The sequence below is a fragment of the Lissotriton vulgaris genome, unplaced genomic scaffold (assembly GCF_964263255.1).
Source record: "Lissotriton vulgaris unplaced genomic scaffold, aLisVul1.2 SCAFFOLD_778, whole genome shotgun sequence".
Classification (NCBI taxonomy): domain Eukaryota; kingdom Metazoa; phylum Chordata; class Amphibia; order Caudata; family Salamandridae; genus Lissotriton; species Lissotriton vulgaris.
Window position 1 is genome coordinate 356,459 of NW_028248858.1, and position 25,040 is coordinate 381,498.

Consider the following 25,040-nt stretch of genomic DNA (forward strand, 5'->3'; position numbering starts at 1 on the left):
AACAGTGCTTTATCACTGTGATATAGCATTCCAAATCATGGCTATGAATTGTTTGTTATTGAAATGTGTGGCTGAAATAAGATGTGTTCCATTGTAAATATTCATGCGATGAATAGAATGTCACAACTTTCCCTCAACACCTTTCTAACCCTCACTTGATGCACAATACCTTCTCCATTTCCTTTGTCCCAGCAACGTGGGGCACAGTTTTGGTACTACTTTTGAAGTCATTTATGTAGAATTATTTGCTGATTTACAAGCAAGGATGTTCAATGTGATTAAATAACATTGTTCTGTACATATCCATAGTGTATTAGTGTATTAATGCCTAGTGTACTTTAATTTTGTTTACTCTTAAGAATTGCTCCACTGGGACCATTTCTCTACTGTACTGTCCCTGGTGCTAAAGCAGGGGTTGCGGGTGCTGATTTTACTGCTTAGCTATGCTGATGAGGAAACAGATGCAAAAACTTGACAATGGGGCCAATGAGGGCACAGGTTGAAGATGCTGTGGGGTTCCCTCGAGGCACAGCAGTGAATAAAGATAGTGGCAGCCGGTCTGCCCACCAACAAACTTTGGCAGCAGCAAGTTCAGTCTTGAGTTATTTTGACATCCTGGAGTCAGGGGTAAAACGGTAGGAGCCTGAAACTTTCTAGGGGTCAAGACTATATTTCCTACAATGCACTAGACCATTTACTTTTGGGCGATCCCTCAGTATACCTGATGGCCAGTGATTCTTTGATTCAGGGAGCGTGTTTTACCTGTGGGCTTCAGGGGACTAGTACCTCTAGTTCGAGGGAGTTCTGGAGTTGCCTTTGGGTCTCAGAGGTGTTCCTCTTTATTTTGGAACCGGTCTCTGATTGGAGAGGAGACACAGTCATGAAGTGCAGAGTGGTTGCCCAGGAGCAGGTTATCGTGCCTTCTCTATGTGCTGGTTCTGAAGTCGCAGAATCTGGTCTTTTCTTTGTCCTTGGTTGCAAGTCGATTTAGATCTGGAGTTCTGGTGCGAGGTGTGCCCCTTAAACCATAGATTTAGGGCCATTAGGGGTGTGGGTGCAAGTGGCCGATTGGTTACTAGCCCCAGAAGCTAATCCATCCCTGCAGTGACCGTATCCAAGGGTATGTGCTACCCTTTTCACTCAGAACCCTCTATTCTGCCCCTTCTTGAAAATTGCAGAAACCTTAATTGACTATACATTCCAGGTTGCCCGCCCTAGGAGTGTGGCTAGCCTTCTGGGCATGTACACCTCCTGCCTACCTAATTTTGCCTGAGTGGGATGTAATGAGCCTGGAACTTACCAGTGACTTATAATGGGGTTACAGTCCTTGGCAATTGGGGTTACCAAATCACATGTATCATATTTAGGGAGAGAACACTGACACTGGGGCCTGTTTAGCAGGATTCAGTGTACTGTCAGAGTCAAAAGTCAGCAGCTAGTAGTCCAAATAAGGGAGACAGTGGGGGGACCTGCAAATAGTATGTTTTCTTACAATGACCGACTGCACTACCAAATTGAGAACTAAAGCAGAGAGAAGAGGCTAGATTCAATGCATGACGCACAGGAATGATAAGAAGGTTTCTAACAGCTGATAAACATAGTTTGTCAAGGATAGTTGTCATCCATGAAAAATCAGTTCCACACTGACTCAGTCGAAGAAAGGAGTGCAGGTCCATGAGGTCGGACAGAAGTTGGAGGGTAGGACCAGTGAAGGTTTGTTATTCATAAACACAGGATCTCTGTCTTTTCCACAATGAATTTTAATGAATTTGGGGACAGCCAAGAGGAGACCTCTGTCATGCATTGATGGAACCTATCAAAAGGATGAGGCACAGTATAATCTAGAGAGACGAGCAGTTGTGTGTCTTCCGCATAATTCATGAAGTTCACCCCATGTGATCTAAAAGACAAATGTGCCAAAGAACTTTTGCTTATTTATTAACACCTTGCATGGCCGGCGCAGCCATGGGCAGTGTCGGCAGCTGCCCAGTGCCTCCCACTCAGCCTACCAGCATGGGGCCCTGCACGATCATGTGTCCTGTTGTTTCCCTGCCGATTCAACTGAAAGAAAGGTGTCTCCTTGCAATTAGGATCCATGGGAGAGAGCACCCTCCCCGGGCGTCTCATGGATGGTGTCGGGATGCCTAGGGGAGGGAGACGTTTCCTCTTGTCCAAATTGCAAGGAGACCATTCAGAGACACTGCTGGATGCCCATTGTCCAGTACTTCAGCACCCTCACAGTGTTAACTCTCAGCCCCCAAGCAATTCGCACACCTTCAGCCCGATAGGAGCTGTAAAAGAGGTGCTTGTAGGAGGCTGGGAGGAGGAGCTGTGGTCCACGAGTGGTCTGCACAAAGCAGCTTCAGGAGCAGGGTCACCAGGAAAAACCTGGTCTGACCTTGGTGAAACAATTTTACAAAATACCTTTAATTGTTTATCTGTAGGAAGGTGTCCCTTCCTGCACATAAACAATCCGTAAAAAAAAGACATTTTGTAACTTCCATGTGTCCTGCATTAAGCAGCACACATAGAAGTGACAAAACAGCATTTAAAGAGTGTTTATGTGCAGGAAGGGACACCTTCCTACACATAAACTATCTTCCCCTGCACACAAACACCCTTGCACTATGGTGCAATGTTGCCTGCATTGGCGCTACACTGTGAAGTGTAGTGCCAGCGCAGGGGGAAACGCAGGGCTGCACCATATCCTTGTAAAAACAGTGCAGCATTGCGTTTCTGAAGTGGCGGAGTGAGGTGTTTAGCCATGACAGCTAACGCCTCCCTCCGCCACTTCTTTGTACATATCCCCCTCAGTGTCAGAAAAATCCCCTTCAGCCAGCAGGCTGGAGGGACAGGGGGTAAATTGAACTCTAGTGTTTTACTCAGAACCTTTTCTGGTTCTGCCAGTTTGTTGAACATGTTCAACATTCACTTATCCCATACCTTCTTTACATTCTAATAGTATCCTAAACAATTACTGTGCAATTTTGAAACATAAAATGTGCATTACAGAATGAAAACGTATGTGCTTCAATAATATTGTGATCCCTGCATATTTTGTTACTAAAGCAGATATCTCCTGTAGATCCCAAAGACTGGGCAGACTGTAGCTTTTACGGTTTCCTGGTTCCTCAAACTTATGCAGACAGCATAGCTTTCCCTCGCAGGATTGCTGATTACAGCAGAAACGTCTTGCAACTCTGGACAGTCACAAGGAACTTATTCTCAAAAACAGATGGAGAAATGTGAGGCCTCGTGATGAAAGCTCTTGCGTGTCACACAATATCAACACGCTCGTCCAGTGAAGACCTGTGGGGCAGGAACAATTGTCGGAGTGGGGGTGCTGTTACCAATGTTAAATCACTGAAGTCCCAGGGCTTGTGAAAAAAGCAAGCATTTAAAATAGGACAAGTATGGCAAATGAGCCACAGCCAATCAGAAGGAGAGGAGTACTGGTGCGGAATGCAGCCAATAGTGCCTTTTGGAGTAAGTACATAGTTTAAAATATATTACTAAAACATTATGTGGTAGCAAATTGGAATGTGTGCTTTGCTAACTGCCGACTGTTTACTGTTATATTTTGAAATATTTGTACAGTAAATTTATAGGTATTTACATGTTATTGTGCGTTAGAAAACAACTGACATCCTATAGCCTTTGCTTTCACATTCCCTGCACCCCAGCAAGATTGTCACATAGTTCACTTTACAAAATACTCCAACTTTGCAATCAGAGAACGAAAAGTAAACACACATCTCTATGTTAAAAGAATAAACAATTTATTGAAGACATAGTTTGACATTTGAAGTCCCTTAGAACACAGGAAATGTAACAAGATGAAAAAAATAAAGGCTTCTTTACTGCTCATTCCCCTTCTGAACTTTAGCATGGTTATTTTGGGGGTGCAGCAGCACCCCCAACAGTGCTACTTCCAGAGCCTATGGTGAAGAGTCGATACCTTAGGATGAACCCCCAGTTGGTTGAGAACCTCGGCACAAAGTAAGCTTTCAGCCAGTAGGAGCTAGTGTGAAATCCAGTACGAATTTGTTGGCATACCAGGACTTGAGAAGCAGCTTCAGAGGGCAGGGAGGTGAGACTGCTCCAACACTGAAAGGTTTAAGGCTCGCCCCCTTCTCACCCTCTCTTCCTATTTTGGGCAGGTTAGGCAGCCAAGAAATGTTGTTGTTCAGGTGAGGCAGAGGTGGACTGCGAGGCAAAGGATTGGTGAGCGGCTGCTGTAGTGGTACACAGTGGCGTGATGAAACTCGAGGGGTGTACCCTACAAAGTGCATGTAGGGGGGCCACGCTCTGGCCCTAGTAAAGAGCTCTCAGCCACCACCCGTGTACAGTGCCTGAGGAGGCCCACAGGGGCCGACTCCGTCCTGCACCGCGGGGGCTGCAGGGGCTGTTGTTACGCCACTAGAGGCACAGTAAGTGGAGCAGCACTGACTCTGCCATCATGTGGTGACCAAGTGCTAGTTCATCACCAAACTTTAACAAGCTTAGTGATCACTGATATTAGGTGTTGGGTTGAGCCCCAGGAAACACCGACACAAATTAAATAGTGACTGAAATTTAAGAAGCACAAACCTACTTAGAAAGCAATGGAGATTTTCTTATAGTTTCCTGAGGGACGGAGGATTTAGGTTTAGGCATGTGCTTACTAAGTGTTTGAGTTCTGTTACAGTGCAGGCCACGGTAGAAGAGGAGCTGGAGAGTGCTTCTCAGTGGAGAAGGAACATTCTTACAAGAGTGTGTGTAGGTCATTTCTGAAGTGGATGAAAGGAGCGAGTTTGATCTGTAGTGAAGTGGTATTCTAGATCTGAATGAATAGCTTGAAAAGGTTTATCTTGTGTTTTTAACTTGCAGATGTGCCTCAAACCTCCACACCAATAATGGGTGTGTCTTCGCTCTCTGTGTTCTAGTATGAATTATGTCTTTTTGGACCATCAGAAAAGAGTCTCGGAAACAACACTCATTTTGTTGATGGTTACAACATGATACCATTGTATGGCAACAGAGAAAGTCATTAATCATTCCAGAACTATGCAACGGTTCAAAGGAGGGGTGGTGGTTGGGGCTATGTCACTCCACTGCACTGCACACCATTCCATTCCACTCTATGGAACTTCACTCTACGCACCTTTACTCTACACCACTCCACTCTACTTTATTTTATGACACTCAACTCCACTCTACAACAGTCTACTCGACTATATGCCACTCAACAAGACTCTGCTTCAAACTATGCAACTCCCTCTGTGCCACTCCATGCCACTTTACTCCATGACATACTACTCCACTCTACTCCACTGTGTGCCACTCCATATTACTCTGTACCATTCAACTCCACAACTGTCTATGCCACTCCACTCTACAAAAGTAGTCCCCTCTATGCCATTTCACTCTATAACACTCCACTCTATGACACTCCACTTCACTCTATGACACTCTTCTCCACTCTGTGCCACTCCAATACATGATTATCTATTCTACTCTATGCCAATCTACTCTATGACACTCTACTCCACTCTATGCAAATCTCTCTCTGTCACTTCCCACCACTTTACTCCACTGTACACTACCCCAGTACACTCTACTCTATGACATTCTCCTCTAAGACACTTTACTCCACTCTACACCACTCCACTTTAAGGTGCTCCACTCTACGACACTCCACTCGCTCCATGACACTCAAGCGTACTTAACTCTACTCTAGGACACTGCACTCTACGCCAATCTACACCATGATATGCCACTCCACTGTACAAAAATCGACTCCACTTTATGCAATGCCCTCTACCCTACTCCATGCCACTTTACTCCACTGTACACCACTCCAATCTGCTCAAAGACACTCTACTCCACTCCACGACACTCTATGCCACTCCAGGACACTCTATTCCACTCTGCAACACTCCACTCTACGCTACAACCCTCCAGTCCTTGCACAACCCTCTACTCCACTCTAAAACACCATAATCCACTCTGTGTCACTCCACTCTACAACATCCCACTCCACTCTATGCCACTCTACTCTGTGACACTCAACTGCACTGTACGCAACTCCTTCTAGGCCACTCCATGCCACTTTACTCCACTCTATGCCACTCTACAGCACTATTCTCCCTTCCACTCTAAGCCCTTCCACCTTACTCCACTCTACTCCCTCTATGACACCACACCACTCAATAACACTCCACTCTACACTTCTCCAGTCCACAATACTCCACTCCACTCTGCCCTACTCCACAGCACTATATTTCACTCCATGACACTCCACTCCAAACAACACCCTCTACCCCACTCCATGCCACTTTTCTCTATGCCACTAACTTTTAGCCATGCTGAATAGCAGAAACACAGGTGTAAATCATGCCTAAAACACATTGGCAAAGCTGATAGCTCTTGCATAGGTGAAAGGTATTGGTGTTGCCAATGCTTGTTCTTACGTGTCACACCCCATTCAAGGAGGGTGCATCAGATCAACGGGTTGGTAATGAACTGCAGTCTAAAATCACTAATACATTTCATTGCAATTTGATAGGAAGAGGAAGGTGCACTTCTCATGCCATCTCCTAGGGCTAAAGCACAATAATTTTCAAAGGGAATGTTGTGAGTCAGTCACAGTGTTTCCTCTGCACATAGCATCTGCCCTTTTTGTGATTGCAAAGTCTGTGATTTTGCGATTCGCAGGTTCTGTGACGGCAAAAGGTCTTAGTATACCGGGCCCCTATAACTATGCTGTTTATAAGAAAACTTTGCAATAAACTATTAATCAATTGAAATTTACCTTCTATATGTGGAGAGAGAATTAGATGTTTATGGATCAAAATGGAATCTGGACCTTGAGGATTGTTTTGCGCTCTAGTCAAACCGATGTATATTACTGAAAAAGAAACCATTGCAAGTGAAAAGGAAGCTGTTTTGCACTGAATGAAGTACATACCAGGAGATAGCTCACATGGTTTCTTTGAGTTTATTTTCTTGCATAGGGTACATGTCTCTCATTACCAAAATATTTCTGTTAATGCTTTTACATGAAAGTTGAGCTCTAAATCCTGAGGCATGGCATCCGATGTCGGTGTCGGATGTGTGATAAATTTAGAGTTGTTTTGCATTCTGACATGTGTTCTTCGATTGCAGGATTTCTACAAGGTGCTCATGTGTCTTCTCGGAGGCTAGCAATGTCTTCCATGTGTCTTTTATGTCTGCATCGTCGTTTACTGCTGAGGTTGGGAAAGAGTTTGGTTTGTTTCTTTGTTAAAAACAAAAAAATATACAGTGGCATTTTTCAATTCAAAAGTCTTAGGTTGATAATAGTGTTAGTATGGGATAATGCGCATATGTTTTGTGCCTATTGGGTTGAGGCTGATGATTTTTTTGCATGACTCGTGATATGCTAGAAGAATGTGGTTCAATTCCTTTAAGCTCTGTGAGGTATGACTGGTTGTGGCTTATCATTGGCGGAAACTATTTCGATTTGTTCCAGAGGAATATCTAAATCAATGATATTTAGGCGGTGTGAATCTCAAATTTCCCACTAAAAAGTAGTGGGCTGCAGGGTGGAGGAGTCAGATGACCAGGGTTTGGAATGGACGCTTTCCACGAGGAGCAGCAACAGTACTGATTTGCATTAGGTGAGCCTCTGTCTAGAAAGGCACAGTGAGCCAAAAACGGATAGGTTGGAATGCTATCCCGGGTGATTGCCACTGATTAGACTAATTGTAAGCATTTATCCCATCACCTTTTGAGTTTTTGATTGGTAGCAGTATGCCTGCTTTCTGAGCCTACTCTAATTCTAAAAGAAGTACATTTGCACCCATTCAAGAAGTACTTCAATTGGTGCAGGCAGATTTACTATTTTCTTTGGCAAACTTGTCACTATACATTAAGTTTCTGCTTGAAAACATGCACAAGTTAAGAACTCCTAATGAAATAAGAACAACAAGAATAAACGAAAGCAACATAACACATCCGACTCAGGGCTTCAAGATCCAACTACCAAACAAAGAATGCATATGTGGGGTGTCACACCCCAAACATTCCACTGAATCAATGTCCTTGCCTGTCACACTTGGGTTTAGCAATTCTCCCTGGCACTTCATGACTATATTCACGTACAACACAACAGCCTAGGGTCCCCGCCTTGGGATCACTTATTTTAAATGTATTTCCACTGCATTCACTCTTCTACATCTCTGCTGGGTGTTGTCAAATCAGTGCATGTAGGCAGGACTCCATGTTTCCATCCTCACCTTTTACAATTCACTTTATCAAGTGACTGATGGTCCCATGTACTAAGCTCGAGTTGCAAATAGAGGCCGACAGAGAAAAATTAATGGGTTGAGTCAAGCCAGAGCAGAGCCATGGGTCTTGGCTCCAAGAGTCTGTGCACAAGCTAAGCCATGAAAATGTTTGGCATGCATATCATGCAACAAATATAATGTAAAAATAGGATACAGTCTCTTCAAAGTTCAAGAAAGTGTATTTATTTAACACGTGACAGCGTTTCGCCTCAGTTGTTCAGATTATATCACTGCACAGACAACCATTTTTTTAGTGATAGTTTTTTAATATGAACATATAAACATGTATGTATCCCCCCCTCCCCAGCGTCAATGCCATTAGTGAACTAAAAGGCCAGCCAGTAGCAATATAAACCCTAAATGTTGACTAGCTTCTTTTCATAGATGGAGCAACATTATAGTCTATTAAATGAAGCATAAGAGGTACTTGTAGAGCACACATCCTTAACTCAAGTTTTTAAAGTGCTCCTTTAGCTGATAATTAATAAAAGAAGGCTCTGTGTTATAAAATATTTGCATAAGATCACACAGTTTGGACAAAATAAAGCTGGTATTAATTCCAGGTGATATGGCTTCATATTTTAAAATTCAGCCAGCAGACTATATCTCTGTTGCTCTTTCTCTAAATGTAACTATTTTTTCTGTTATTACTGGCAGAAAAACCAACACGGACATTGCACACCGTTCTCTGGGCACCGAGACCCAACAACTAGAATTCATTTATTTCGGGGTGTCACACCCAAACCATCCCCCATGAAGTTACAACCCTGAATAGGTCCGAATGAGTCTCCCAGATATTTTATCACTGTCTCTAGAGTCCTCACCTCCCCAAAGTCCTTTTAGTGTAAAAGATCCACTAACAGTGTGTGCCTAGGCTGTCAGTTTGAGGTACAGACAGCATTGGTTTCTGCGAACCCTAGGGAGTCCTTTCAATGTATTAAACTCTCTTTGACAGTACAGTGCAAACAGCCCTGTCTCTGACTCACAGATACCTTTACAATCTCATTGGTCATCCAGATCACAATACAAGGCAAACCTCTTCTAAACACACGAGCGGAAGAAGATGACACGTTCATACAACAGGTGTCCTATGATGTTCAACATCAAAAACAGCCTGCGCTTAAGCTCAAGAGTCCCCCTTTGCAGAACATGCTGTCTATTCTGACATGACTTCCTTGGCCCTCTTGAGCTCAGGGCCGCACTTTCATAATGTCTCTATTACTGGCTTTTCTAGTCACTATAATGTCCACATGGTGCAAGTAAAGAGCCTCCTGCTACGAACACAGCTTGACCATAAATCAGCACATATATGCTGCATTCATGTTATTTCAGGACTGATGTGCACATATATCTTTCCAATGCACTTCAGTTCTAAACTTCCGCAACCCTGGTATTGTAGCACAGAGGAGCACAGACACCGCTGCCGAGGCACCGAATGGCTGCAGCCCTGGTATTCTAGCACTGAGGGAGCATACACACTATTGCTGATGCACCTCAGTCCAGACTGGCTGCAGCCCTGGTATTTTAGCACTGAGGGAGCACACGCACTGCAGCCTATGCACATCAATCCAGAATGACTACAGCCCTGGTATTATAGCACTGAGGAGCACACACAGCGCTGCCGATTCACCTCAGTCCAGAATGTTTGCAGCCCTGGTATTATAGCACTGAGGAGCACACACAGCGCTGCCGATTCACCTCAGTCCAGAATGGCTGCAGCCCTGGTATTCTAGCACTGAGGAGCACACACAGCGCTGCCGATGCACCTCAGTCAAGAATGCCTGTAGCCTGGTATTCTAGCACTGAGGAGCACACACAGCGCTGCCGATGCACCTTAGTCAAGAATGCCGGTAGCCTGGTATTCTAGCACTGAGGGAGCACACACAGCGCTGCCGATGCACCTCAGTCAAGAATGCCTGTAGCCCTGGTATTCTAGCACTGAGGGAGCACAGGCACCAATGCCGATTCACCTCAGTCCGGAATGGCTGTAGCCCTGGTATTCTAGCACAGAGGAGCACACACAGCGCTGCTGATTCACCTCAGTCCAGGAGGGAAACAACCTTTACAACGCAACCTTTACAACGCACTACCATTACAACGGAACTTTTACAATGCAAGATCCATTACAATGCATGCCATTACAACGTATGGCACTACAACGCATACCATTACAACGCATGCCATTACAACGCAGTCAGTACAACGCATACCATTACAATGCATACCATCACAACGCATATTCCCCTTATACTATCCAAAACTTACTCTACTGTTGCACCCCCTGGAGTTAGAATTGTAATTTTTACCCCTACACTATCCAACACTTACCCTACTGTTGTACCCCCCGGAGTTAGAATAGTAATTTTTACCCCTACACTATCCAACACTTACCCTACTGTTGCACCCCCTGGTGTTAGAATAGTAATGTTTACCCCTACACTATCCAACACTTACCTTACTGTTGCACCCCCCGTAGTTAGAATAGTAATGTTTACCCCTACACTATCCAACACTTACCCTACTGTTGCACCCCCTGGAGTTAGAATAGTAATTTTTACCCCTACACTATCCAACACTTACCATACATGCAATGTAATGGTATGCGTTGTAATGGTATGCGTTGTAAAGGTAGTATGCGTTGTAATGGAATGCGTTGTAAAGGTAGTTTTTAAAAATTCGTTGTAATGGCATGCGTTGTAATGGAATGTGTTGTAATGGATGTTGCATTGTAAAAAATGCGTGTAAAGGTATGCATTGTAAAAGTATGTGTTGTAACGTCATACATCCGTCCAGGATGGCTGTAGCCCTGGTATTTTAGCACTGAGGTGCAGACACAGCACTGCTGATGCACCTCAGCCCAGAATGGCTGCAGCGCTGTTATTCTAGCACTGAGGTGCACACATAGCGCTGCTAATGCACCTTAGTGCAGCCCTGGTAATATAGCATTGCAGGAGTACACACACTACTGCCGGTGCACCTCAGTACAGAATAGATGTAGCCCTGATACTCTAGCACTGTGGAGCACACACACCTCTGCTGATGCACCTTAGTCCAGAATGGCTGTAGCCCTGGTATTCTAGTAAAGAGGAGCACATGCAACGCTACCAAGGCACCTCTATCCAGAAAGGCTGTAGCCCTGGTATTCTAGCACTGAGGAACACATGCACCGCTGCCGATGCACCTCAATCCAGAATGGCTGTAGCCCTGGTATTCTAGCACTGAGGAGCACACGCACTGCAGTCGATTCACCTCAGTCCAGAATGGCTGCAGCCCTGGTATTCTAGCACTGAGGGAGCACAGGCACCAATGCCGATTCACCTCAGTCCAGAATGGCTGTAGCCCTGGTATTCTAGCACAGAGGAGCACACACAGCGCTGCTGATTCACCTCAGTCCAGGAGGGAAACAACCTTTACAACGCAACCTTTACAACGCACTACCATTACAACGAAACTTTTACAATGCAAGATCCATTACAACGCATGCCATTACAACGCATGGCACTACAACGCATACCATTACAACGCATGTCATTACAACGCAGTCATTACAACGCATACCATTACAACGCATACCATCCCAATGCATAGTACCCTTACACTATCCAAAACTTACCCTACTGTTGCACCCCCTGGAGTTAGAATAGTAATTTTTACCCCTAAACTATCCAACACTTACCCTACTGTTGCACCCCCGTAGGTAGAATAGTATTGTTTACCTCTACACTATCCAACACTTACCCTACTGTTGCACCCCCTGGCGTTAGAATAGTAATTTTTACCCCTACACTATCCAACACTTACCCTACTGTTGCACCCCCGTAGTTAGAATAGTAATTTTTACCCCTACACTACCCAACACTTACCCTACTGTTGCACCCCCTGGAGTTAGAATAGTAAATGTTACCCCTACACCATCCAACACTTACCCTACTGTGGCACCCCCTGGAGTTAGAATAGTAATTTTTACCCCTACACTATCCAACACTTACCCTACTGTTGCACCCCCCTGGAGTTAGAATTGTAATTTTTACCCCTACACTATCCAATACTTACCATACATGCAATGTAATGGTATGCGTTGTAATGGTATGCGTTGTAAAGGTAGTATGCTTTGTAATGGAATGCGTTGTAAAAGTAGTTTTTAAAAATTCGTTGTAATGGCATGCGTTGTAATGGAATGTGTTGTAATGGATGTTGCATTGTAAAAAATGCGTGTAAAGGTATGCATTGTAAAAGTATGCGTTGTAACGTCATACATCCGTCCAGGATGGCTGTAGCCCTGGTATTTTAGCACTGAGGTGCAGACACAGCACTGCTGATGCACCTCAGTCCAGAATGGCTGCAGCGCTGTTATTCTAGCACTGAGGTGCACACATAGCGCTGCTAATGCACCTCAGTCCAGAATGGCTGCAGCCATGGTAATATAGCATTGCAGGAGTACACACACTGCTGCCGGTGCACCTCAGTACAGAATAGATGTAGCCCTGATACTCTAGCACTGTGGAGCACACACACCTCTGCTGATGCACCTTAGTCCAGAATGGCTGTAGCCCTGGTATTCTAGTAAAGAGGAGCACATGCAACGCTACCAAGGCACCTCTATCCAGAAAGGCTGTAGCCCTGGTATTCTAGCACTGAGGAACACATGCACCGCTGCCGATGCACCTCAATCCAGAATGGCTGTAGCCCTGGTATTCTAGCACTGAGGAGCACACGCACCAATGCCGATTCACCTCAGTCCAGAATGGCTGTAGCCCTGGTATTCTAGCACTGAGGGAGCACAGGCACCAATGCCGATTCACCTCAGTCCAGAATGGCTGCAGCCCTGGTAATATAGCATTGCAGGAGTACACACTGCTGCCGGTGCACCTCAGTACAGAATAGATGTAGCCCTGATACTCTAGCACTGTGGAGCACACACACCTCTGCTGATGCACCTTAGTCCAGAATGGCTGTAGCCCTGGTATTCTAGTAAAGAGGAGCACATGCAACGCTACCAAGGCACCTCTATCCAGAAAGGCTGTAGCCCTGGTATTCTAGCACTGAGGAACACATGCACCGCTGCCGATGCACCTCAATCCAGAATGGCTGTAGCCCTGGTATTCTAGCACTGGGGAGCACACGCACTGCAGTCGATTCACCTCAGTCCAGAATGGCTGCAGCCCTGGTATTCTAGCACTGAGGGAGCACAGGCACCAATGCCAATTCACCTCAGTCCAGAATGGCTGTAGCCCTGGTATTCTAGCACAGAGGAGCACACACAGCGCTGCTGATTCTCCTCAGTCCAGGAGGGAAACAACCTTTACAACGCAACCTTTACAACGCACTACCATTACAACGAAACTTTTACAATGCAAGATCCATTACAACGCATGCCATTACAACGCATGGCACTACAACGCTTACCATTACAACGCATGTCATTACAACGCAGTCATTACAACGCATACCATTACAACGCATACCATCCCAACGCATAGTACCCTTACACTACCCAAAACTTACCCTACTGTTGCACCCCCTGGAGTTAAAATAGTAATTTTTACCCCTACACTATCCAACACTTACCCTACTGTTCCACCCCCGTAGGTAGAATAGTATTGTTTACCCCTACACTATCCAACACTTACCCTACTGTTGCACCCCCTGGCGTTAGAATAGTAATTTTTACCCCTACACTATCCAACACTTACCCTACTGTTGCACCCCCGTAGTTAGAATAGTAATTTTTACCCCTACACTACCCAACACTTACCCTACTGTTGCACCCCCCTGGAGTTAGAATAGTAAGTTTTACCCCTACACTATCCAATACTTACCATACATGCAATGTAATGGTATGCGTTGTAATGGTATGCGTTGTAAAGGTAGTATGCGTTGTAATGGAATGCATTGTAAAGGTAGTTTTTAAAAATTCGTTGTAATGGCATGCGTTGTAATGGAATGCGTTGTAATGGATGTTGCATTGTAAAAAATGCGTGTAAAGGTATGCATTGTAAAAGTATGCGTTATAACGTCATACATCTGTCCAGGATGGTGAACAGACAAAATATCGACTCCAAAATATCGACTGGACATAATATCGACTTTTAAATATAGACTGGACAAAATATCGACTGGACAGAATATCGACTACAAAAATATCGTTTTTAAGGTAAGTGAAATAATATTGACTGTATAAAATATAGATAGCAAAAATATCGAATTTTTAATAATATATAATACTTTATAGTGTATTTTTATGTAATAATATGTGTGAAAAGTGTGTATTAATGTTATAAAATATTTTATTAAATGAATTTTGTTTTTATAATAATTGCGTAATGTAATTCTGTAGCGGGTTGTGGGTTTATAGGGGAATAGGGTGGGAAGTAATTTAATAATATTTAATTAATTAATATATGTTTGTAAATATTTTTTATTAATAATTAATTGATAATTAATTAATATTAATTAGTTAATTAATTAATATAATTTAGTACATATTGTTTTTTAGTAATTAATTGGTAATTAATTAATATTAATTAGTTAATTAATTAATATAATTTAGGACATATTGTTTATTAGGAATTAATTGGTAATTAATTAATTGTAATTAGTTAATTACATTAATTAGAGTAAATTTTAAATATATATAATTTTGTGTTATTGTAAAGTAATTAATTGGGGTAAAATAATATTAATTATTAAATTAATTACAGCTAATGTGCTAATATATTTACTTTATTGTTATTGTTAATTAATAATTAATTGGTAATTAAATAATATTGATTAATTTTGGGTAATGGAGTATTTTTAGGGTTCAGGGTCAGTTTTCAGTTTTTGGGTAAAGGGGTATTTTTAGGGTTCAGGGTCAGTTTTCAGTTTTTGGGTAAAGGGGTATTTTTAGGGTTCAGGGTCAGTTTTCAGTTTTAGGGTAAAGGGGTATTTTTAGGGTTCAGGGTCAGTTTTCAGTTTTAGGGTAAAGGGGTATTTTTAGGGTTCAGGGTCAGTTTTCAGTTTTTGGGTAAAGGGGTATTTTTAGGGTTCAGGGTCAGTTTTCAGTTTTTGGGTAAAGGGGTATTTTTAGGGTTTAGGGTCAGTTTTTAGTTTTTGGGTAAAGGGGTATTTTTAGGGTTCAGGGTCAGTTTTGGGTTTTTGGGTAAAGGGGTATTTTTAGGGTTTAGGGTCAGTTTTGGGTTTTTGGGTAAAGGGGTATTTTTAGGGTTCAGGGTCAGTTTTCAGTATCTTATTTAATTATAGTATGTTACTATATATATATGTTTTAACAAATAATATTGTAAAACATTTTTTAATTACTTTCATTTATTATTTAATTATTATAAGTTAATGTAAGTATTTTTAAGTATATTTTAGTAATTACATTTTAATATTAATTTAATTTAACACTGTTTTTTATAAAGTCGATATTTTTTACAACTATATTATTGTAAACGATATTTTGTACTCAATATTTTTGTACTTACCTGTTTGTAGATACAAACTCGATATTTTGACTGTCGATATTTTGTCCACGATATTTTGGCTAGTCGATATTTTGACCCTCGATATTATTTCAGTGATCCGTCCAGGATGGCTGTAACCCAGGTATTTTAGCACTGAGGTGCAGACGCAGCACTGCTGATGCACCTCAGTCCAGAATGCTGCAGCGCTGTTATTCTAGCACTGAGGTGCACACATAGCGCTGCTAATGCACCTTAGTCCAGAATGGCTGCAGCCCTGGTATTATAGCATTGCGGGAGTACACACACTGCTGCCGGTGCACCTCAGTACAGAATATATGTAGCCCTGATACTCTAGCACTGTGGAGCACACACACCTCTGCTGATGCACCTTAGTCCAGAATGGCTGTAGCCCTGGTATTCTAGTAAAGAGGAGCACACGCAAAGCTACCAAGGCACCTCTATCCAGAAAGGCTGTAGCCCTGGTATTCTAGCACTGAGGAACACATGCACCACTGCCGATGCACCTTAATCCAGAATGGCTGTAGCCCTGGTATTCTAGCACTGAGGAGCACACGCACCGCAGTCGATTCACCTCAGTCCAGAATGGCTGCAGCCCTGGTATTCTAGCACTGAGGGAGCACAGGCACCAATGCCGATTCACCTCAGTCCAGAATGGCTGTAGCCCTGGTATTCTAGTAAAGAGGAGCACATGCACCGCTGCCGATGCACCTCAATCCAGAATGGCTGTAGCCCTGGTATTCTAGCACTGAGGAGCACATGCACCACTGTCGATGCACCTCAATCCAGAATGGCTGTAGCCCTGGTATTCTAGCACTGAGGAGCACACGCAACGCTACCAAGGCACCTCAGTCCAGAATGGCTGTAGCCCTGGTATTCTAGCACTGAGGAGCACATGCACCGCTGCCGATGCACCTCAATCCAGAATGGCTGTAGCCCTGGTATTCTAGCACTGAGGAGCACACGCAACGCTACCAAGGCACCTCAGTCCAGAATGGCTGTAGCCCTGGTATTCTAACACTGAGGAGCACACGCAAAGCTACCAAGGCACCTCTATCCAGAAAGGCTGTAGCCCTGGTATTCTAGCACTGAGGAGCACACACACCGCTGCTAATGCACCAGTCTCCTAAACGTCTGCAGCCCTGGTATTCTAGCACTGAGGAGCACATGCAGCCCTGCCGATGCACCTCAGTCCTGTACTTCTGCAACCCTGGTATTCTAGCACTGAGGAGCACACACCACTGCTAATGCACCAGTCTCCTAAACTTCTGCAGCCCTGGTATTCTACCACTGAGGAGCACATGCACCGCTGCCGATGCACCTCAGTCCAGAATGTCTGTTGCCCTGGTATTCTAGCACTGAGGAGCACATGCAGCCCTGCCGATGCACCTCAGTCCTGTACTTCTGCAACCCTGGTATTCTAGCACTGAGGGGCACACAGAGCGCTGCTGATGCACCTCATTCCAGAATGGCTGCAGCGCTGTTATTCTAGCACTGAGGTGCACACACACCTCTGCTGATGCACCTCAGTCCAGAATGGCTGTAACCCTGGTATTCTAGCACTGAGGAAGAACACACAACCCTGCAGATGTACCTCAGTCCAGAATGGCTGTAGCCCTGGTGTTCTAGCACTGAGGTGCGCACACAGCGCTGCTGATGCACCTCACTCCTAAAGTTCCTCAGCCCTGGTTTTCTCGCACTGAGGAGCACACGCACCGCTGCTGATGCACCTCAATCCAGAATGGCTCTAGCTCTGGTATTCTAGCACTGAGGAGCACACCCAGCGCTGCCAATGCAACTAAGTCCAGAATAGCTGTAGCCCTGATATGGTAGGACTGATGGAGCACATGTAGGGCTGCCAATGCACCTTAGTCCAGAATGGCTGCAGCCCTGGTATTGTAGCACTGAGGTTCACACACAGCCCTGCCGATGCACCTCAGTCCAGAATGGGGGCAGCCCTGGTATTGTAGCCCTGTGTTGCAGACACAGCGCTGCCGATTCATCGCAGTCCAGATGGCTGCAGCCCTGTTCTAGCGCTGAAGGAGCACACACAGCGCTGCTGATGCACCTCAATCCAGAATGGCCCTAGCCCTGGTATTCTAGCACTAAGGGAGCACATGCAGCACTGTCGATGCGACTCAGTCCGGAATGGCTGTAGCCCTGGTATTCTAGCACAGAAGGAGCACACACACTGCAGCCGGTGCACCTCAATCCAGAATACCTGTAGGCCTGGTATTCTAGCACTGAGGAGCACACACAGCGCTGCCGATGCACCTCAGTCCAGAAAGGCTGTAGCCCTGGTATTCTAGCACTGAGGAGCACACACAGCGCTGCCGATGCACCTCAGTCCTGAAAGGCTGTAGCCCTGGTATTCTAGCACTGAGGGAGCACACACAGCGCTGCTGATTCACCTCACTCCAGGATGGCTGAAGCCCAGGTATTTTAGCACTGAGGTGCAGACACAGCACTGCCGATGCACATGATTTTCACATGAATGCGCTGCCCCCAGGGCAACACTTTCTTCATAATACTGCACATTGTCCTTCATTGCGCAGGCATACCTTTAAAAAAGTTCTCCCAGCGCAGCATGTATAATACGGCCCCTGGAGGTTACTCAACTCAAACTATGCACTACGCAAGAGTAATATGCAATACTGAAAGAAATACAGAAAGACAACATCGTAGAAGTAGCTAACACTCGCAGGGAATGCAAGATTAAGCAAAACGTAAAATATAAACAGAATCTAAATCACTGACATGGATTACCGTAACTTTTTTTTACATTCATTGTTCAGAATGGCAGCTGTGTTATTGATTAGTAAAGTTAAGGGCACGAATATAGGGCACGATAGGGGCCCGATTCAATGTCCGTTTCTATTTACCTTCGGATCTGAGACCCGGTGAGACCAGGCCCAATTATATCCCCGATAAAGGTGCTAGTTTCAGAATTAGATGAGGCAGAGCAATTTCTTTTCAAAACATCATTTAAGCACCATAAACCGAATAAAAACAAAGCTCACCCAACAAAGCTCGCCTAATTACATTTCCCCGGCTAGTTGGTTCCCTAAGCTCATACAATGCCCCTCAAGCTGTCCTGACCCATGCTTGTGCTTGTCCCCCTCTCCCCCCCCTCCACGACTCCACTGTATTCCACTTAAGGAGTGCTCACATCTGCCTTCTAGCCCTAGCAAATGAAAGGGCAGGGGCGTCGCTATCAGTGGGGCAAGTGGTGCAGTGTCCCAGGAGTCAAGGGACTGAGAGGCCCATTGAAACCTGATTAATTCAGCATCTTAATGCCTAACTAGGAGTCAGGGGACCCCTCTCACATGTTTGCACTCAGGTCTGGACTGGCCGTAGCAGGTGCCAGGCGTTTTGCTGGTGGCCGGAAGGGTGGGGGCCAGTTTCGGACCGGTGGGGGTTGGTTTTGCAGCAGTGCCACAATATCGGCCCCTGTAGTAACAAGCATTTGCAATGCAATAGGTCTCGCATTTAAGAGAGTTTGAGCTATTGGCATTGTAAATGACAATGCCTTTTATTTATGTGTTGTTTTTTAAACAGATAAATAAAAGGCATTGTCATTTACAATGCCAATAGCTTAAACTCTCGCAAATGTGAGACCGATTGCATTGCAAATGGCAGCACCCATGCTATAAAAACCAGAATCACAGCTAACCCGCAACACCCAGAAACACAGCAGACCCACAGCACCCTGGAACACAGCTGACCCGCAGCACACAGAAACACAGCTGACTCGCAGCACACAGAAACACATTTGACCCGCAGCACGCTGAAACACAGCTGACCTGCAGCACTCTAAAACACTGCTGACCCACAGCACGCTGAAGCACGGCTGACCGCAGCATAAGCATGGGCGAATTTTGCGGATCTCGCGTTCGCGAATTTGCGGATTTTTGAACTCGCAATCCGCAAAATCCGCGAATTCTTGCGAATTTGCGGATTTTTTTTTTTTTTTGTGTTCGCAAGGATTTCTGCCAGTTCGCGAGGGTTTCGTACCAGTTCGCAATTGCGAACTTACATTTCGTCGCGCAACGGTCGCGAATTATGTTGTTTCTACGTCTGGTTCATCATCACAGGTTCCCAGCACCCTCTGTTTCACCACTGCAACCCTCTGTTACATCAATGCCACCCTCTGGTTCATCATTACTGTAGATTATGGGGGGAAAAGCAAGCACACCATCCCTGCTTCAACTCAGATGAATTAATTTGGGGTTAGTTTATTAATGTGTCACTGTTTTAAAATTCCAGTCTGGCACCTGCTTCCTTATCTGTAATTTTGCTTTCTGTTGCAGTGCATTTTTTTTCCCCAGGACCTTCTTTGTGGCCTACTTGTAGCTATTGTATGAGCCTGCTGTGAGGGTCAGAGCAGGGTCATACAATTGTTGCAACTAGCAACTGAATTCTGGAGGGGCCCCAGTCAGGAAGCACTACCGGGAATTGTTACTAATGATGAGTTTGAACTCTTGCCCCTGCCGAGTGCTTTCACTTTTGAAAAACTCGTTTTTCTGCAATTTCGCGGGGTTCGCGGGGTGCGAACACGCGCAAGATCGGATTCGGAAGCCGCAAATTCGTGCGAATATGCAATTTGTTTTTTTTGCAGCGTGTTAGTTGGCAAGGTTTTGTGCGTTTTTGCGAGCCGCTCGTAGCGCAAGACGCGAAGTTACCCTCGCGGTCGTGCAAGGGCGCAGCCATCTTGTTTGCCTGACGTATTTCCGTTTCCGGGCGCGAAGTGTAATCTCGCAAAGTCCGCGGTTTGCCAGTACAGTCTCGCGCGTGTTCGCAAGGAAAATCTCGCGCGAACTTACCCGCGCGGTCGTGAACGGGCGCGGCCATCTTGTTTCTCATTCATTGCTATGGTTCTGGGCATGGTCTTTGTATCCTCTGTCAATCTCTGCCATCCTTTGCTTGTTTGAAGTTTTTTTTTATCTATTTTACTTATTATCTATCCCTCTATTTTTCTAGCCCTATATTTTTGTGTTTACTGCTACTTTTGGTTAATTTTAAACTACTTTTGTAAACTCTTTTCTTTTCTTCTCTTCCCTATTCTATTTTCTTTATTCCTTTCCGCCCAGACCATGGTGAAGGGAGCCGGGAAGCATCCCGAGAAGGGGAAGGGTCCCGCACCCCGTGTCCGGCTCCCGTGCGGGCGTTTGAGGGGGGAGCTAGTGATGCCACAGGAGATCTTTACCCCGGAGGAGGTGGGCCAACTCATTTTTTATGTTCAGCGCCGCCTCCCCAGGACCATCATGGGAGGCGGCAAGATCAGTGCCGGGTACGGGGCCCGGGAGCGCCGGAAGCGGTGGGAGAAGGTGTGCCAGGCCATTTACCACCACTCTCGGGTCTGGCGCACCTACAACCAGGCCACCCACCGCTGGACGGATGTCCTGACCCGTGAGCGAGATCTGCTCGACCTCCTTGGCCTTGAGATCCCCGGGCTTGGTGAGTAGTAGTAGCTATGTCTTTACTACTATGTTTTCTCCTGCTGTGTTATTATATTGCAAATTTTTGTTTTTTTTACAAGAGCAATAATGCTGCTCATTACATTGTAGGTACATTTTATTTCAAAATCTTCTGTGCATTTCAGGTACACTGCTCTCCTTCTCAGTAGTGTTGCTACTATGCTTATTTGTTTTAGATTATGTGTTCATTTCATTGGCCTGTGAAATTATGTATGAGTGTAGTTGAAAGAACTGCGCAATGCTACACACTAAGGTTCAGATTTTTAATTACCGGCGCATCCCTGCAAAGTTGCAGGGATGCGTCAGTAATTGTGCGTCACGCCACCATCACCCATGGTGCGCCGTATTACAATGCGGCGCGCCATGGGCCCAAAACGTCACCAAAGCGTTACGCATCTGTGCCGTAAAGGTGGCGCATTGCTGGAGTTGCGTCGCAACGATGGTGCAGCTCCATCAATTCTCTGGGGTGCCCTATCTCCCCAATGCTGCGTCAAGCCGTACGTCTGCTTCAAGCAGGCGCAGGGTTTGAGTCACGCATCATTGTCCTCAAAGTGACTGATTGAAATCTTGTAGATTTCCCTCAGCCACTTTTAGGATGCGTTCCTGCGCAGGAACGCCCTCCCTTGCGCCGGAACACCCCTATTGGCGCAGGGCTTTACAACGTGATGCATCTCCCAGATGCGTCACGTTGTTAATATACGCCGCACCATTGCGCCTCTTATGTGCTGTCGCTGCGTCACAAAAGTCACGCAACAATGGAGCAAAAGAGCCGCAAGGGCCTTATAAATCAGCCCCTACAGACTCAAGTCCAGTCCTTCCTTTGTACACATGGCGATAAGAAGAAATAGTGGTGGTGGATTAATAGTTTGAGTATTTTAATGACTGGTGAATGTAGTAGGAAACTTTAGTGTTGTCGCTGATCTTCAATCACAATGGACTTTGGCTGTCACTTTGCGTGCTGCGGACTGCTGCCTGCCAATCCTAGGCAAACCTTTTTAGTACTTTGTTTAGTGAGTTACATAGGGTAGTTTCCAATTCGACGGTCCGCAAATCAAGCAATACTAAAGTAATGACGTAGTCGACCACATGAGATTGGTCAATAATATATCCCGTGGAGTCGTTCCCTATTTGCTATTTCGCAAAAATATTTTGTTACTTTGTTAGTTCTTTTTTAAATGTTTGATTTGGTTGAGAAATAAATATCATCCATGTTTTCTGTTTTTCTTTCTTTCATGTTGTACATCAGCTTCCCCCAGGGGCAAGAGGAGGACACAGGAGGAGGAGGAGGAGGGTGCTGTTGTCGATGCAGGCCAGGACCGGGCAGTCGAGGGCTCCTTTGCTGGCCCCAGTAAGTTTTAATTTTAATATAGAGTACTTATTTTTTCCTAGCGTTCCTCATTCGATTTTTTCTAAATCGTCTTTGATCTTCTTGTAGACAGGATCTAAATTCTTATCCCTATGACTCCGTGTGGTATTACTAGATTATTCTTATTAGTCTGTCTGTGTAGCTAACTAAGATTGCACATTTGGCATTTCCATTGGACTCCCATTCTAGTCAGCAATAGCTCTATGCACTGAGTGTAGTCCTCTGGGATTGTCCATATTGTCTTTTCAAGTATTCTAAATGTTTATGCTTTGACCATTGCCAACAATAAAAAGGTGAATGACCACCACCAAGAAATAATAAGATACTACTTTACTTTTGGTTTGGATAGGACAATCCATTCTACTACTGTTGCAGGGACAAATCTGCACAAACAGAACTATGGACACTAAATAATGCATCGCTTAGCTTATCAATTATAATAGGTGCTGTAACTGTTAGACTTTCCACATACCTCAGTGATAACAGACTTTGTAGTTGAACCCCGGCCCCAATCTCCTTACTGACTAGATAGTGTGGCAGAGTCATTTAGCTCCCAAAGTCACCGATGGCAGAGGCACGGACTCATGCTTGCAAAAATTCGAAAACCTTTAGCTCATCCACTCTAGTCTGGAGGACCAAAAACCACAGACTCTATTTAAGTTTAAAAGCTTTATTAAAAGTAAACACATTTATTAAATTCAAGTTTGTCATAAAAGTGAACGTGTAACTGAAAATGGAAAAGTGCTTAGTGCTGACGATTAATTGGACACATTTCTTGTGGTCGAGCCGAGCTCTCACCTGGTTTGAACTTGATCCTGCTCGTGTTCTTAGAAGTCAAGGTTCTGTCTGTTAGGAGAAAAAGTGGTGCGTGTTAAAAAGTAAAAAGCAAACATTCATCAGTTGTGCCAAAAAGTGCAGCAAGACAACAGCCTTCCCTGGAAAAAGGGACCTTTTTACTCTAGAGTACACAGTCAAAAATTATTAAATTGTACACTTTTTTTCACATTTCTTTCTTCCTCCTAGACCAAATATTATATAGTAGTGAGTGGTGTATTCTAACATTATTAAATGTACTTTGTAGGTGGAACATCTGGAGACGGGGCCAGCGCGGAGGTGGTGGCATTGGACGAGGAGGACAACTCTGGGGAGGAGGCGGTGCAAGTGCCGGAAAAGGACATGCCTGTGAGGGTTCACACGGTGGTGGCGGGCAGAGGTAAGCTATACATTCCTTAGTCATTGAGATTGAAGACTGCAGAGTGTGCTTTCTGCACGGGTGTATTATAAAAAAAGCAGGTAGTAGCCTCCTCTAAATGTACTTCGACTTAGCTGTGAAGTTTTTGGCGAGAAGAATCCCAATCAGATCTGAGGTGAACTTGATGGATGGGATGAACGAAAAGCGAAAGAAGGGTGTAAGTAAGTGTGGAAGCACGAGAAATGTAATGATGACTGGCAAAGAAGAATGATATGTGTTTGCTTGGTCCCCGAGGTGGCTGGGAAGGTAAGAAAATGGTATGGTGCATGGCTGGGTGAATGATGAAGCAAGGATGGGTGGAAGGAGAACAGCCTGGGTGGGTGAGACAGAAACTGTATGTGTGCAATATACTTTGAATGGATGGATGCCTGGATCATTCATGGTACTATCTGACTCTTAGATAGCATATGTGAATCTAGAGAGAGTAGACGGTCACTGGATGAACTAAGTGTTACTTTGAAGAGCATGTAACACCGCACCCGCACGTCCGTTCCAGTGTAGGAAAGGCAAGGAAAAGAAGTTGTAACGTTGTCCAAAGACTACCATGAATAGTAGCAGTAGTTTGTATTGCAACTGCAAGCACAGCATATATCCAGTTATTACGGTGGGCACTCCCTACCTCCCTTAATAACTTTAGTTTAGTAGTAGTACGTCATTCATGTGTGGGGGTATCACTGTTCACTCAATAATAAGCAAAGCACCTAAAGTCATCCCATATGTCATCAAATACATCCCATGTGAAGTGATAGATAATCAGATAATTTAGCTTCTTCATTTTCCTTTTCTAATACTCATTTGCACTGTAGGGTGAAAGCTAAATTAATTAAGCAGTAGCCCTTTTAACAGAGTATTCTCAGTGCCACCCGTAATAGAAAAGTAAGAGCTTCACCACCTGCATGTACTGGACCGGTACAGTAACGCAAGTCTGTCTCACTCACCATGGTGTGCGTCTGTTTTTCTCGGGTGCAAGTTCACTGCGCTGGCATTATGCCGGCTTGCATAAGATAACGTACCAATTGTCCTAAACAAGAGAGAAGAAGAAGAATAAGAGTGGTGTACTGTCATAGTCGACTGTAATAGAAGTCCATAGTGCTCGTAGAATTTGTTCCTTAAACTCCCACTAATGTTAGAGCAAGGATGAAGAAGTCGGAGGTTACATAGATACTGTCCTCA